This window comes from Perissodus microlepis, chromosome 16 (assembly GCF_051167445.1).
Source record: "Perissodus microlepis isolate ML-2025 ecotype Zambia chromosome 16, ASM5116744v1, whole genome shotgun sequence".
Taxonomy (NCBI): domain Eukaryota; kingdom Metazoa; phylum Chordata; class Actinopteri; order Cichliformes; family Cichlidae; genus Perissodus; species Perissodus microlepis.
The window spans coordinates 5499779-5514877 of NC_140476.1; the positions used below are offsets into that span (position 1 = coordinate 5499779).

Below are 15099 nucleotides of genomic sequence, written 5' to 3' on the forward strand. Positions count from 1 at the left end.
GTGCTTTTGAAGATGTGTTATTCAGTGCTATAGGGAGTTTAAGGTCAGTGTAAGAATGGAGGAATCCTGAACCCTGATTTGAAGCACTAAATCAAGATGAACTAGAAGAAGTCAGAAGATGTGTTTCGCTTGCTTAGTTACCCTCAAGGCCATTTCCTGTCAAAGCTGCTCTGTACACTGACAAAGAAGGATAGCCCCTTGGCAGATTGTTTTGGCCAGTGGCCCATACATGCATTGAACTTTGAAGTCAGTAGTAGATCTGTCTTACTTTGTCTGAGTGAAATCTACTCTAGTGAAGTTTGGTTCATGACTGTAGGATACAGGGATGGGCAGAAATATACAAATTCTATCCATTCATTCATCCATCCATCCATCCAGTTCTCATTGAATGAGAAGGCTTGTACAAAGACTAGACCTATGAACACTATAGCCACTATACCAATCAAATTTTACTTGCCACTATAGTGTGGCAACTTGGAATAAAGAGACCATTCAAACTCCAATGAAAATAGTTATGTTTGCAGTTTTGGTGCCTTTTAGAGCAGCAGTCCCCAACCTTATTTGCACCACAGACCGGTTTAATGTCAGACAATACTTTCACAGACCAGTCCTTTAAGGTGTCATGGATAAATACAACACTATAAAATACAACCAAGATAAAAACTGTGGTGTTTTGTAAATATAATAATAAACACGAATTCAGTGTAATTGTTTAACTTTATTAGCAGTGTCCTCCTGAAATGCACCAACAACACTGAGAGTAACATCCTCCTCTCTGCCCCTTAATGCTCTCTGGTCGCTATAGTAATGCCTAAACATTTCAAAATAACCAGTACCTGTGGCGGTCCTCAACCCCATGGCCACGGACCAGTACCTAATCCCTATAATTAAAGCCATTACTCAAACACTATTATTCAGTAATCATGAAGACACATTTTTTTCATTTAACAACATTTATTTATTTATTTTTTAATTCAAACTGGTGCACACGTATGCTATGTTAGCTAATTTACCTCAGAGCGCTAACATATCAGTAGAGTGACCGCATTTAGCTATAGAGCTGACGCAATCTCCTGTTTCTCTGTTGTGGCTGTCAAATAATCCCCCAGGTTTGATTCATGCACTGAGTTTCTGCACTTAACTTTTACAATCTCTCTATGTTCTATCAGCGCCTCTATTAGAGTAATGAGAGCTCAGCAGCGGTGGCACTGGGTCAAGCAAGGCGGGGAGTGAGGGTGGGGTAGTTTCAGGAAGAAGAAAACTGGATGTGTGAAGCAAAACCGCGGACGTTTGTTTGGCTGCTTCGCTCTCTTGTTTCATGATCATTATAACCCTCGCTGGAGAAGCTGTGGATGAGGAAGATGTGATAAAGTGCAGAATGAAACGGAAAGTCTAAAAATAAACGCAGTTTCACAAGGAGAAGTGTGTCATTTTTTCCATCATGCCTCCCAGTCACGTAATATGACAAGTGCAAAGCCAAGGAAAAATTAAGTCGAGAAAATTGCACATTTCAGGCAAAGCATCCTATTAGAAACATGTCTGCTAATGACTTCTCATTAGCCTTAACTGTCCACCAGATGGAGAGATGATGGTAATGTGCCAGTGCAAGATATAATATTTGTAAATAATTCACTACGCGATGTATTTTCCTTTTACACATATTTAGAAAAGACCTATTTCATATTGATTATTTTTTTAATTGAAATGATCACATTAAAAGGTGATATTAGAGCTATAACTCCCCATTTTCTGTTTATCATTCAGCATGTGAGCAACTGCAAGGACATTCTTGTGCAAAGGTGACTTTAAGAATAAAGTCTCTAAAGTGTCCTGCTTGTCTACTCTAACTCTTCTTTCATGATGTGTCACTATTAAAATCGTTGTCCTCGCAGTACGTGCTTAAATACAAGAGTGTTATTATCTAAGCTTAAAGTCTTCATCCCATGTCCCTCAAGCACTCAACTTGTCTCCATGTTTTACTATATTAGAGGGGCTCAGTCTAAAGAATACTGCTACTGCCCTGTCTTTAGAGTGTCACACTTGACAATGTTTTGTGCAGTGGACAATAAAGATAATGAAAACAGCTGATTTGCTGTCACAGTGGATCCAACCTATCGTCTAACGCGTTCTTGTCAAATTCAAAATCAAAACCGAAGCCAGCTGTCAACACATCACAGCAGCTGTGATGTTTACAAAGGTCAGCAGACTGAAAAAGGTCGCTTTTCCCAGAATAGATTCAGAGTAAAAGCCACTGCTGAGTTTAACCTCACGCTGAACCAGTAATGTGAGCGTGCTAAAAATGCAGCTTAGCCTCTCTGTGACTCTGTGCAGATTCGACTCACTGAAGAATATCTTCACTTCTCTGACAAGTTTATAGCTCTGAATTGAGCCATTAGAAGACCTGTCTGACTCTTTAAATGAGTATCACATTTTCACAGCACAATACTGTAACTGTGAAGACTATGTTTTAATGGAGCGCAGCTCTGTTTCCCTGTAACTTTTAATTTAAGTTGTTTTTTTATTTATTAAAAGCAATAATTCGGAAATCCTTTAGAGAAACAAATATATAACTTCTCACTGAGAGTTTGCAGAGGAGAGCTGCAAAGGATTGTCGAGATGAGAGGATTTTTGGGGTGTTAGTGACACAGTCAGGAAACAAGGATGGAGAGAGAGGAACCCCTGTGGTGCTCGATTGACAACTGGGCCCCGGGAGACATGTGGGAGAAAAAGATTTTGACTTAAAAAGGCAGTCTAACAGCAGCCTTGAATGAACCATTTTTCAGTCCATTTAGTACAAAATGATGTGTTAACTTACAGGCAGCAGTTTGTATGTGACCAAAAGCAGGAAAGCAAAACTTTTGCTTTGCTAATACGCTCTGTTGGCTTCTTAGGGAATGCATATTCACAGAAAAGCAAGGAAAACAGCCTGGATTTTGCTTTTCTTGCGCTTATTTTAAAAAACCTCAATTAAAAAACAAACAAACAGCTACTACTAACAAATTCAGATGTCTTGGATTAAAAAAAAAGAGAAATGTAATATTCGGTCTTGCTTTTAGCATGATGAATGGCACATAATGACCTTCATATACAAGTATACCTAATCAGTGGAGCGTACCAGCAAACAGAAATATATAAAACTAAACGCAGCTTCACCAGCTTCTCTCAAACCCCCAAAACAGTCCTGCAGCACAAGATTAAAGAGGTTTGACTCATTTCTGAAAAGCCTGACAGTACCAGTGTGGAGCCAAGCCTTTTTAGACAATAAGTCAAATTTTTTAATCAATTCTATAATTCCTGGGAAGTCAGTGAGTCCAATTTTTGTGTCCTCAGATGGAAGATTTTTCCCTTTCATTCTGACCATGGCAAACTGAATTAATTAGAGTGGTCTGACAGGCTAGGCATGAATGCATGTCCTCGAAGCCATAACAACCAGAATTGTCTCAGCGTGATTTCAATAATACTCCTGTTACTGTAGAAGTAGCTGTGCGGCGAGTGGGAGAGCAACTCGGTGTCTGTTTTTATGAATGAAGCAACATGCCAGTGTCAGGGTTATGATTTCTGTGGATTAACTGGACTGTTCCGTGCTTGCCTTAATGCAAGGGCTCTTTTTCTGGGAAGATATGATACGGAGAGAGAGATCATTTTTCTAACAGCTATCAATAAGGACACTGTACCACTCTTGGACTTTCTGAAAAACAGGGGATAAAGACTATGAGTCACTTGGAACTCTGACGACAGTCTTTCAATCACAGATGAACTGTTGTTCAGCGTTTGCTGTATACAGCCTTGTTTGGTTGAGCCTCAAACTTTGTCTCTGTGTGTTTCCAGCCCTTGGATGAATTAAGGGAAGCAAAAATCTTACTCTTGACTGGTTTGCACTAATTAGAGTATGAGCTGTCACTGGATGAGCACTGTGACATGGAGGCTCTAAAGCAATTGGCTGAGTGTTTAGATGTTGTACACCTGTCATTTAAGGAGGCAATAAATCGAGACATTCTGTTTATTCAAGCTCAGCCTTTATAATCGACATATAAAATGTATATTGTTTAGTGGAACAATTATAACTACAAAGCAGCCATAAGCAAACGGTGAGATTAATAATCAAGAGAAGGTGCATTTAAAGTGATTTAGTACTTGATGTCACTACTGTGCATAGTCCAAGCAAACCGTTAGACCACTGAAAGGCACTGAAAAGTAAACATTGAGCAAAGAAAAAAAAAGAAACCAATAAAAGTAAAAGTACTATATAAAATAGTGATATACAGTTGGGGAAACAGTTGTTTGATCCCCTGCTGAATTTGTAAGTTTGCTGAGTTCCAAAGAAACGAAATAACTTTTATATAGTGTGTTTTAAGGGATTTTAATGGTTAATATTCTGTCTCTCTACATTAAAATGAAACTACCATAAAAACTAGATTCTGTGAGTAAAAGTATTAATTCAGCAGGAGATCAAATAATTATTTCCCCCACCCTAAATATAAAGACCAGAAATCTATTTTTCTGAGGGTACAGTGCATTGGTGGGTTTAAGTTTCCTTAAGTGCACCAAAGGAAACGCAAAGTTTAATTTGGATTTGAAAATGGCTGCAGGAAGGCGTTTCCACTGGTGTGTAGTTAGAAGGTGCTGTCCATCTCATATCTATTTCCTACTTCCAACATGCAGAAAAAGAACCTACCAGTCCAACAAGACTGCCTTGTTCACATAGGAGGGATTAAGCCTATTATAGTAAAAATAAGTGGACAGATGTCCCACCTCTCACCTTATGACAGCTGTGATTGAGTCTGGTGTCGATTAACTCATTCTGGGTTTTTTGTATAACTGTCTCACCTGTGTCTCTTCTGTTCTGCAGTATACAGAGTATTTCACTGACAAACACAAACACCCAATGGTTTAGCAAAAAATGTTGAGGACAGGACATAAACAGGCAATTCTGCAGACACATAATTTCACTAAGCTCTCATTTGAAATCAGTCCACAGACTGGCAGAAACACAGTCTTTATGTTTTCTCACAGCCACTCCTTTCTTACAAGTTCATTTTAAAGAGTGTCAGTCTAAACAAATGTCTGTGTTCCAAGTGTCAGTTAAACTGTACACAACATGGTATGAAATTACAGTGAAGTAGATTCAATTTATTATGAATCTAATCATAAGGATAACATCAATTTAATGCAAAGCTGGGAAACAAGTGGCATCCACCTGTCATTGATCCCTGAGGTCATCATCTTTTGGTATACTACAATTTACCAGTTACTATTTTATTTTATTTCTGCTTTTTTTAAATTAGATTTTAACTTATGGATCTTATAATTTTTACTATGCTACTGGTGCATTTCTTTTTGTTGACAAAGTGAATATTTTTAATAGTCACTTGCTATATCTTGTGTACATCTTATGGTCATAGAGCCATCAGCCCGATTAGATATTAACACAGTCACATAGCAACAACTCAGTGCATTTAGTCATGTAGACATGGTCAAGACAATCTACTGAAGTTCAAACTAAGCATCAGAATGAGGAAGAAAGGTTATTTGAGTCATAGTTGTTGGTGCCAGACGGACTTATCTGAGTATCTCAGAAACTGCTGATCTGCTGGGATTTTTCCCACTTTTTGAATTGCATTGTACTTCCAACTTAAATGAAATGAACCATTTAAATATTATTTTGCTTGCTTGCTCAGTGGAAAAGATAAGGTTACATACATTATTATGTTGTGGTTTGGTGCTGTATAAATAAATAAACACAACTTTTTAATGAAGAAGATGTTATGAAGGGAAAATTATAAAAGTTTTGTGTGACTGTTATTAAAAAAGTTGTTGAAATGTACATTTAAGTTCTAATTACAGGTTTTCTTCACATTGAAGATAAAGATACTCAATTTAGAAGATAAAGATACTCAATTACCCAGGTGTCAGCCTACCCCCACTGACACGTGCTTTACCATTCTTGCACCATTCTTGTTATTCACTTACAAAAAGCACATTTAAGTGCAGACTGTTTCTCACACCAGGATGATTTTCGCAGAAAGCATTGTCTTTTGGTTTGACTTGCACAGGTGCTTCTGTGAGTATTAACACAGTGACAATGGTAGAACAGATCTGTTCAGCTTTGAGTTTAATGCTCAGCCAGGGGTATTTGTTGTCTGTCAAAAGGCTGAAACCACATGAGGAAAACAGTAGAATTCACTTCCACACTTAGAGGTAAAACAGTTTATTGTACTTGGGTAGGCTGGCTCAGCAGAAGCAGAGATGTGCTTCTATATTTATTCCAAATCAGGGAGGTGTTCTGGTAATGTTTTATCAATAATACAAATCCCCTTGTTGCTCTCCATGTCAGCCAACAGTCTCGCTCTGTGCACACTGAGGGGCAGGCTGATTAAGGTTTCTTTGCACGTGTGGAAATACAGTTCAGCCTAGCTTGTCTGAGGTTGACAAGGAATATCAGTTAGTGCCTTAACTAGGTCAGGTTGTGCATTAAAGCTGCTGTAGGTTCTCACCGAAAGGGATGCAGCTTTTTCTGCAGCAAAGTGTGTGTGTGTGTGTGTGTGTGTGTGTGTGTGTGTGTGTGTGTGTGTGTGTGTGTGCTGGTAGATCTTGTGGGATTCAGTATAATATAATGATAAAAAACAGTTCCCATCTCTTAAGTACTTCTCCACTTTCAAATGACTTATTCAGACCTTGTTTTATTCATTATATGCTAAACTCAATTTTCCCCTCCCAGTGGTATTTACACACTGAACATTTTTGCCTTCTTTCTGCCAATAATTTACTGGACGATTCAACTCAAACAAATACAAAATCAACACAAACTGCTGTAAACACCATGACGTGAAATAGATGCTAATCAGCATAAAGCTTGAGCTGTGTTTCTAAGGAGTGATTGCAAAGCAGGATTTACATCTGCCGTTATGTGCGTATACTCCCATGAATACCTGGGTGCATCCATGTTTAATCTTCATGTGCACATGAATCCATCTAACACTTGCTTCTTCTAGGGTCACAGTTGGAGTTGTTCTAATTCTTGTATTTCCCATGCACTTTCCTTGGTCATCGTCTTCTTACAGGTGTTCTTACAGCAGATCATCCGCTTCCGCTGCACTGCACTGAACTTGCTCATATGTATCCCAAATCTTGGGAACGGGATTTAATTGTGCATTTGCTAGCTGTTTTTAAACACTGTGGCATTAACTAAAACTTTCACCATCTGGGGACAGCATTTCACCAGGGACTGTGTGAGGTATTTTATTTTTAATTGTTTTGTTTTTTATTTATTTAACACTTATTTCTTTCAAGCTCCACCCCCATTTCTTCAAAAGAATTTCCTTCCCCATACCACCCACGATGTGTTGTTAGTTGACTTGCTACAGTATCTTGTGGTAGAAAGTGGTACTACATGAAAGTGTGGCTCGGCGCTGTTGTAACTTTAATGTGTATATCTTCAACCAAATACACTGATGTTTGGACATGAGTGGTTATTTCAGAGTAATTTAAAATAATTATCTTTAAAGTCCTTTTTTCTACTTATTAATAATAATGGCTGTTCAAAAGAAGAATAACATGCAATAACATATTTCACAATGGGCAATATAGCCTCAAAATGATCTCGAGAAAATTTGCAGTACTGAAATTTCATGATGTAGAAAAAAGGAAAAAGCTGAATGTTTTATTGATGCTCGGAGTTCGCAGGCAGCAGCGTTTATGAGTAAATAAAGGGCATTTTCTGTCCTTCTTTTCCAATATGCTTCTGTCACTGGTGACAGTAACTAATTTAAAGTGAGATTTATATTGATACAAGGAGCCAGCAGCAGCAGCAATATCGTGCAACATTAGTGACATCGCATTATATCCAGTGACACAACATAAGTCAGTGTACGCACAAAAAGTACCTAGGTAGTGTTTACTCTGGGAATTTTAAGCAACACTACAATGATCCTACTACTATTAAACAGTTTAACACTAACTTAACCCTTTAACTCTTCAGGATCCGGCACAACATTGTCACATAATAAAACAGAAACATATTTTCCACCTGGGATGTTTTCCCTTGAGTTAAGCATTTAACCAGCTTCTTAAAGCCCTGCTTTTCCACCGTGTTACTTCATCAGTAATTTCCACCCACTGTTTGCTCTTCCAGTCATATGGAATCGAGCTTGTGAGTGCTCCAGTAATGCTCAGTGATGTGCATCTTTTGGGTTGGGTTGCCAGCTGCTAGTATCTCCTCCCTCGTAGCCTGGGTGTACTGAATGGTGTGTTTTTGGCTCAAGTGGGGAAACAAGTTTGTTGTTTTCACCTTTAGCAGGAACAGCTTTCTTGTGTATTGTTGGAGGTTGTTAAAGTAGCTCCCTTTTTAAACAATAGCAGTTTAGATACTATATCGTCATTGCATGCTGGCACACGGCTCTCGCTCTCAGACATGCTTGTGCTTGCTTTATTGTTGCATAAACTACAGAAGTAAATGCAACGTGGCTCAGTCAAACAGGGCTCTTTTGAGGTTGAAATGTCCAGCCTCAATCTACCATGCTTAAAGCCATCTGCGCCAGAGAAACAGTATCATGACTGGCCATGCCCTTTGCCCCTAACTTCCAAACAAGCTGGGATTTGCTAAAAAAAATGCTGCTGAGAAAGGCTGATTCTTCTTACAGATTTTCACCAGCTCATTAAATGGCCAGTATCACCAGCTGTTTTCAGTCCTGATAAATATGGCCAGTGGGAGTGTTTCTGCTTTGAAATGGCGTTAGTCTCCATTAGGAAGTATATTCAGTTCAACCTTCAACTGAGCATGTGAGTCTAAGACCCATCTTTCTAATTTCCCTTGCCTGGTTTTTTAACTTGTGGTTTTCCCTACTCTTTACTTTTATTGTTTTTTTATGGTGTTTAGTTTGGCATTGGTTGGGTTTAGTTAAAATAAACTACTTGTTTATGGTTTGAAAGAGCTTAAACTAAACCTTTCATACGTAAATCATTTTACAATAACAATTACAACTGGACTTTTCTTTACATGTCTGCATAATCTGCTCTGCTGTGTTTATCATTGATTAGAATTTATGATAACAGTCTACTGCATCTGTTCATTGGTAACAGACTGAGGGTGCTAGCAATGTGTCTGATTAAAACATTGATAATGGCTGATGGCCAAATTTTTTGAAGCCAATTTTATTGTCTATTATGCTTTACCTAGAGCATTTGTTTTCATCTCGCCTTTGTAATACCAACAAATAAGGGATATTTCATTTCTAATTACGTGTTTTTCTTCTTCTCCTTGGCTCCAGTGTACAAGTGTATCCAGTACCATCTTTGCAAAAACTGGTGACAAAAATTCTGTCCCAGCCAAAATAAATTGTGACCCACTTTCATATAAATAGTATAAACATGAATGACAGTTCCATTACTGGGATTATCAGTGATCTAATCATCAAAGATATAAAATTAAAACTGTTATTAAGCCATGATCTCTATTACAGCATCCCATAAAGCTTCATATGGTATTCTGTATCAATTCATAGTGGTGTTATTTAAAGCACACATACATAATCTTTTCCCGTTGTCATTTAATGCTGTGGAAACCCTAATGTAGCATGAAGAATGAGCCATTTACAAAGCCTACAAGTCACAGAGTCCCTGTACTGGCTTTTTTCTCAAACGCTTCCAAGAAAGCTGTCGAAAGCTGTCTGAAGTTTCTGTGTTTGGGTCAGAACACTGCGGGTTTCAAGATGTTAATGCCAGCTTGCACATTCTGTACTAAAACCTTGACATCTGCCCAGTGCACGCCGAGTCCTGCCCCTCAGGAAGTGAGATGGGCTAGACCCAGTCTGGTGCTATCTGGATATCCTCTGTCTCTTATCTACCACTTCCAGCATGTTTGGTACTGGATCTGTGCTGCTGCTCACATGATGGTGTTTTGCTATCAGGAAACTTTCGTTATGGAGCCCAGAGGGAGAAAAAGGGTTCAATACGTTTAGAAGAGTTTATTTTTGAAAGAGGATTATTATATGGGTCAGGATGGTAGATGCTACCCCACCATGACCTCAACCATTTAGAAACACACATCCTCCGCAATTACTTTATCCACTTGTTTTTCTGTCTGGTGGTCAACAGCTTCTGGCATATTTTGAAGAAGTTATTGCAAGATTTAATTTGACTTGTTTCATTCCTCCATGGGGCATATCACTCTGACTTGATTAGATGAAATATACTGTGTCAGATTTACTATTACACTAATTGTAATCCTCTTGTGTGATTATACTCGTATGAATACTTTCTCTTTGTATTATTTTGGAAGTTTTTTCTTCTCTTAAAAAAGTTGAGCTGGGTTCATGTCCTGAGCCTCTAAGTCCCTTTGAGTCATGTTTAATATTGGACCATATGAATAAACTTGACTTTACTTGGAATTCCAGATCAAGGCGTGTTTCATAGTTTGTTTTTGAGTCCACTTTCTGCCTAGCTGTCAAAACTTGCCTAAGAGGATTAATCCAGCAGACCTCGCTCTTTCATAACAAGTCACCCACCCCTGTCCTTGTGACTTCAAGCCTCTCGCTGTCATCATATTTTAATTATGATTTTTGGGTGATTGGCTTTCTCCTAATGAGGAGGAGCAGAATAAATTAATTTCATCAGAATGGTGCCGTGATCCTCTGTCATATTCCTGCACGTGCTTTACCAACATGCTTGGACTGAAGCCTGTCATTGTAGGCTTTTTTTTTCTTTAAACATTTTTTTGTGCAGGGTACTGCATTGCCTCCTCGGTAGATATCACTTTTAATTTAAATAACTGGACTGTTTACAACCTACATTTGATGGTAACTGTTACAACCTAAACACCTGTTTCCTTAATAAGATTCCACTCTCTGCTTTGTAAGGCCACATTTCTGAAACATAAACTTAGTGCTTGAGGGGATATGGAAATGACAGGCTGTTTGTTATTCCATTCACCACTGTTATTCAGTATAATACACACTGTGGGAAGCCAGAAAGGTGAGAAAGTATTGCTGAAGAAAATCCATTTTGCATTATTTCTTAGCTGGAGAGGGGATAAATTTGATCATGTCACCTTTGTTTTTGCTGAGATGGAAATGGCAACATGGAGAAGGGAAGAATTAGATTTTAAGAGAGGAGAGAGGGGTTGGATTTTGAGTTTTGAATCTAAGAGAATACATCTCTTTTTCATCTCTGAAACTTTTCCTTATCTAAACTAGTGCAGGTTTTCATGATGAAGTTTTTGTTTTTGTTTCTCTGTATGCCAAAAATGGACTTTTCCTGATACATTGTGATAGAACGGTGGACTTGCAGCACTAAGAAATACATAGAGGTTTCTGGCAGAACTTCACATGCCACCAGTGTGCATAGATGAGAGGAATAAGTCAAACACTCAAACTCTGCACTTTTAGTGTGAGATTTTTCATGTGACATCAATCCCAGTCATTATGAAACATTATAGACAACTTATCAGATAAAATCACTGTCAAGTATGCTTATCAACTACAAGTATAGTTGTTGGTGTCCTTCTAGGTGGTCATATAGTTTCAGATAATGAAATGCATAAAATGCATAAAATCTATTACTTAAAATATAAATAAATATACCTTTGGCCTGTATATATTATAGTTGGGTGATACCAATTTATGCCCCAAATATGGTATTACCTGTAACTGTGAAACCACCCACAACAGACAGAAAACCACTAATCAAGAAATTGAATCAATGTTGAGATTTAGATACAAAGTCAAAAGCTAAAAAAAAGACATGAAGTTTCACTGAAGGTACATATGAATAAAATCATATATAATGTCTTTCTTTTTAATATATTTAATGTATTTTAATGTATTTAATGTATTTCTTTTGCTTTTCAGTAGAGATGCACCAATTGGAATTTTCTTGACCCATTCCATTGTTTTGTAAGTTTAACCTGCCAGTACCACTTTTTGCACATTTTGATTTTTTTTGTATATAAAACTGATAGCATATACAAACAAAAAATATACTTTTCTTCAATGCAAAATATTATTTTCATAATAAATGTAATGATTAAACTTTATAAACCAGAGTAAGCTACAGGATCTCTCGCTTAAATAATCAAAAATGAAGTGCTCTGCTGCTGATAAGAGGTACAGTTAATTAACTGACAGTGAGCTGCTGTGCTCCCACCTTTGCCTGGCATATTTTACCTTGCCAAAAAAAAAAGCAGTTACATCACTTTCCGTTATGTTTATAACTTCAACAGATAAAAGTCTCTGTAGTTTCCCTCATAACTTCTTTGATCCATTGCTCATACCGAGGCTTCTGGTTTTTGGCTGCCTCTGTGCTCTGGATAGCTTTATCTTTAGCCACTTTGCTTTTGTTAGCTTACTTCAAAAGTCCAAGTTCTGTCAACATGGGTAACAGTTCATCACCTGTAGCTCACATTACCTGTGGTGTACCACAAGGTTGGACTTGAAGCCCTTTTTTATTTTCTATTTATATATACATAGCATACATACGATGCAAAGATATATGTACTGCTGAAACATGATAATACTAAAAGCTTAGCTGCTCTTTTTGACTATATGGTCTCAATAGCTGGATAGTGTAAAATTTCCTCTCACTAAATGTGCCGAAATGAGAAATCTTATCGTTCAATGTTCCAAACTACATTAACTATTTGAAAAGTTTTTTGTTTTATCTTGTCTGTGATATGGCTTCTTTAGCTTCTCACATATTTACAAATTAAGGTCAGAAGTCTAGCAAGAAGGTTGCTCTAAGATATTATTAGTGTTGCTCGAGGTCTGACCTCATACAGTACGCTGACTATTGTATCATCTGTGTTGCCAGAAATGCCTCACATGCTGACTTTAAAATTGCAAAACCTGTATTTCCATATCCAGCAGTGTATATATCAACAAAATCTCACAGGGGGAAGTCACCTAGCTCAAATTAATGCAACACCTTCCACAGTCTGTGCCCTTTAAATCTATCTCGGAATGTCATTTCCCCACAAATTCCTCAGGCACTTTTATGATAACTATGCATTACTACAGGCTAACACATAATAGAAAACTTTGGCCCTCATTTATCAAATGTGCAGACAGCACACTTTAATCTCGAGTGTGTCCTTTCTGAAGTGCTAATTTGAACTCTGATATCATGCTGAAAAATGTCACAATACAGTGAAGGTTTGATAGAATCTCCACTTCTGTGATAAAATGTAAAAACAAGATTCACTTTAGGAGAAACTTGGGATTGCAGATCTTATAAAGGCAAAGCAGACGTGGCGTTCTAGTAAATGGGCTCAGCTGTCACATGGCTTTTGGTTTCTGAGTGCCACACAAGCATATCGTTGATTTTCCCTGTTTTTTTTCAACATTGCATTTTTGAGAGTGATTGATCAGTGTGTTTGTTTGCTTTCTTTAAGCCATTAATAAACACTGAAGGCCCACAAATCTCTATAGCTGGGACGGTGCTGTAAATCCAATAGTCTGAATGAATAAAAATAGTTTAAGGTATTGGACATGAGACCAGGCTCATGGTGCTTGATTACACCATGAGCTAAGTCTGCACCTCATTCATCGGGCACGAACTAATGTAATAAAAATATATTTCACCCACTTTTTCAGTTATATCCTTATTGACTGATTGCAGTGTTTGTTTTCATTATTATTAGTATTTTTTACACCCCAGTGGTTGCTTATTGCCTTCCACCTACCAATAAATTACTGTGAAGAGCCTCTGTATGACTTGGATGATTTCAGTGAGAAAAGCAGTCTTAAATGCTTTAGTCTATAAATTGCTTTTCTTAGATTGTTTTAATACACAACATGTAGATGGACAAGGAAGAAATATATAGATGTCTGCTTAATGTAATCACTGCAGAGTGCAGACGGGTATCATTCATCTTTAAAGGGGTTAGTTTGTTATGAGTGTATTTTTCTTTTTTTTTTTCTTACTGGCTGTAAAGTTGACTAAAAACTCAATACTTTGTTTTCTTTAACTCAGACTGGGATTGTTGTAGAAGGTATGAAGTTGGAGATTGTGCTACTTGTAAAGACAAAACTTGCATCAGAGTGTATAAAATGGGTTCAGCCATCATACAGCTTTCGTTTTCTGATTGCCAGATCAGTGCAGCATTGATTTTTTTCTTACTTTTTATTTTTGAGAGTGAGTGATCAATGTGTTTGCCTTCTTTAAACCATTGATAAACACCAAAGACCAACAAATCTCTACAGCTGGGTCGGTGCTGTAAATCCAGTAGTCTGAATGAATAAAAATACATTATAGCATTGGAAATGAGAAATGAGACAAAATTCAGGGTGCTTGATTGCACTGGAAGCTAAGTCAGCACCTATAATAACTATGCTTGCACAGTCTATGTATGCACTGATTGTATTATTTGTATATATCTTTTTTATTTATTACTTTTCCCCTGACTGCTCACAATGGTCTTTTGGACAATCACAGTACATGCATTTTTCTTACTTATCAAGGGTATTGGAAGGATTTGCATTGGATGTGTGCAGCCTAAGTTTAAACTTGTCCTTCTTCCTCCATGGCTTTGTATTGATGTAGACAGCCACTCATGTCAGCCGCTGGTGCATGTGTGTTTTGCTTTTCTTTTTCATGTTTAATTGAAAGGGTTGCATGCTAAGTTGTCAGCTAGGTAACTTAAAGAATTGAGGATCACCTGGATACGGGGAAAGAGTCTTAGATGCAAAGATATGGATTTCTGCTTGATGTAATCAGAGAGTAGACCTGCAGGAATAATCTTTCATCTCTGAAAGCTTGAGTCTTAAGTGTTTTTTTTTCTCATTTCTTTCTATTTACAGATGATGCAGCACTAATGAGCAGCCATCAGCCTTTAGATGAGTGACTCACAACAAAAACACCTGAACATCAACAGTCTACAGTAACAGTAAGAAACATTTTCAGCTATCTTCCGAGCTGTCTGTGAAGTTATAATTATGTGTCGTCATGGTTATCCAGCATGCTTCAATCCTCTTCCTTTGAGATCGTGCTAATGCACGTGCTTATTGTTCTGAACAGTGAATATCACTGTGACTGTGGGAGACGGTAGATGGCATATGTTAGCAATCACACCTACAGCTCTGACACATAATTCAGCTGTGTATATTGTCG

The 15099-nt window shown here is 37.6% G+C and overlaps 1 protein-coding gene across 3 annotated transcripts in view; it reads left to right on the forward strand.

The window, feature by feature from the left end:
* gulp1a (GULP PTB domain containing engulfment adaptor 1a) overlaps window positions 1-15099 on the forward strand; it is an 86353-nt gene that overhangs the window by 21060 nt on the left and 50194 nt on the right. For all 3 annotated transcript variants that reach the window (XM_084907920.1, XM_084907919.1, XM_084907921.1), the window contains exon 2: window positions 14790-14875. The gene's annotated coding sequence lies outside the window, so the exon portion shown is untranslated. The remainder of the gene's footprint in view (window positions 1-14789; window positions 14876-15099) is intronic.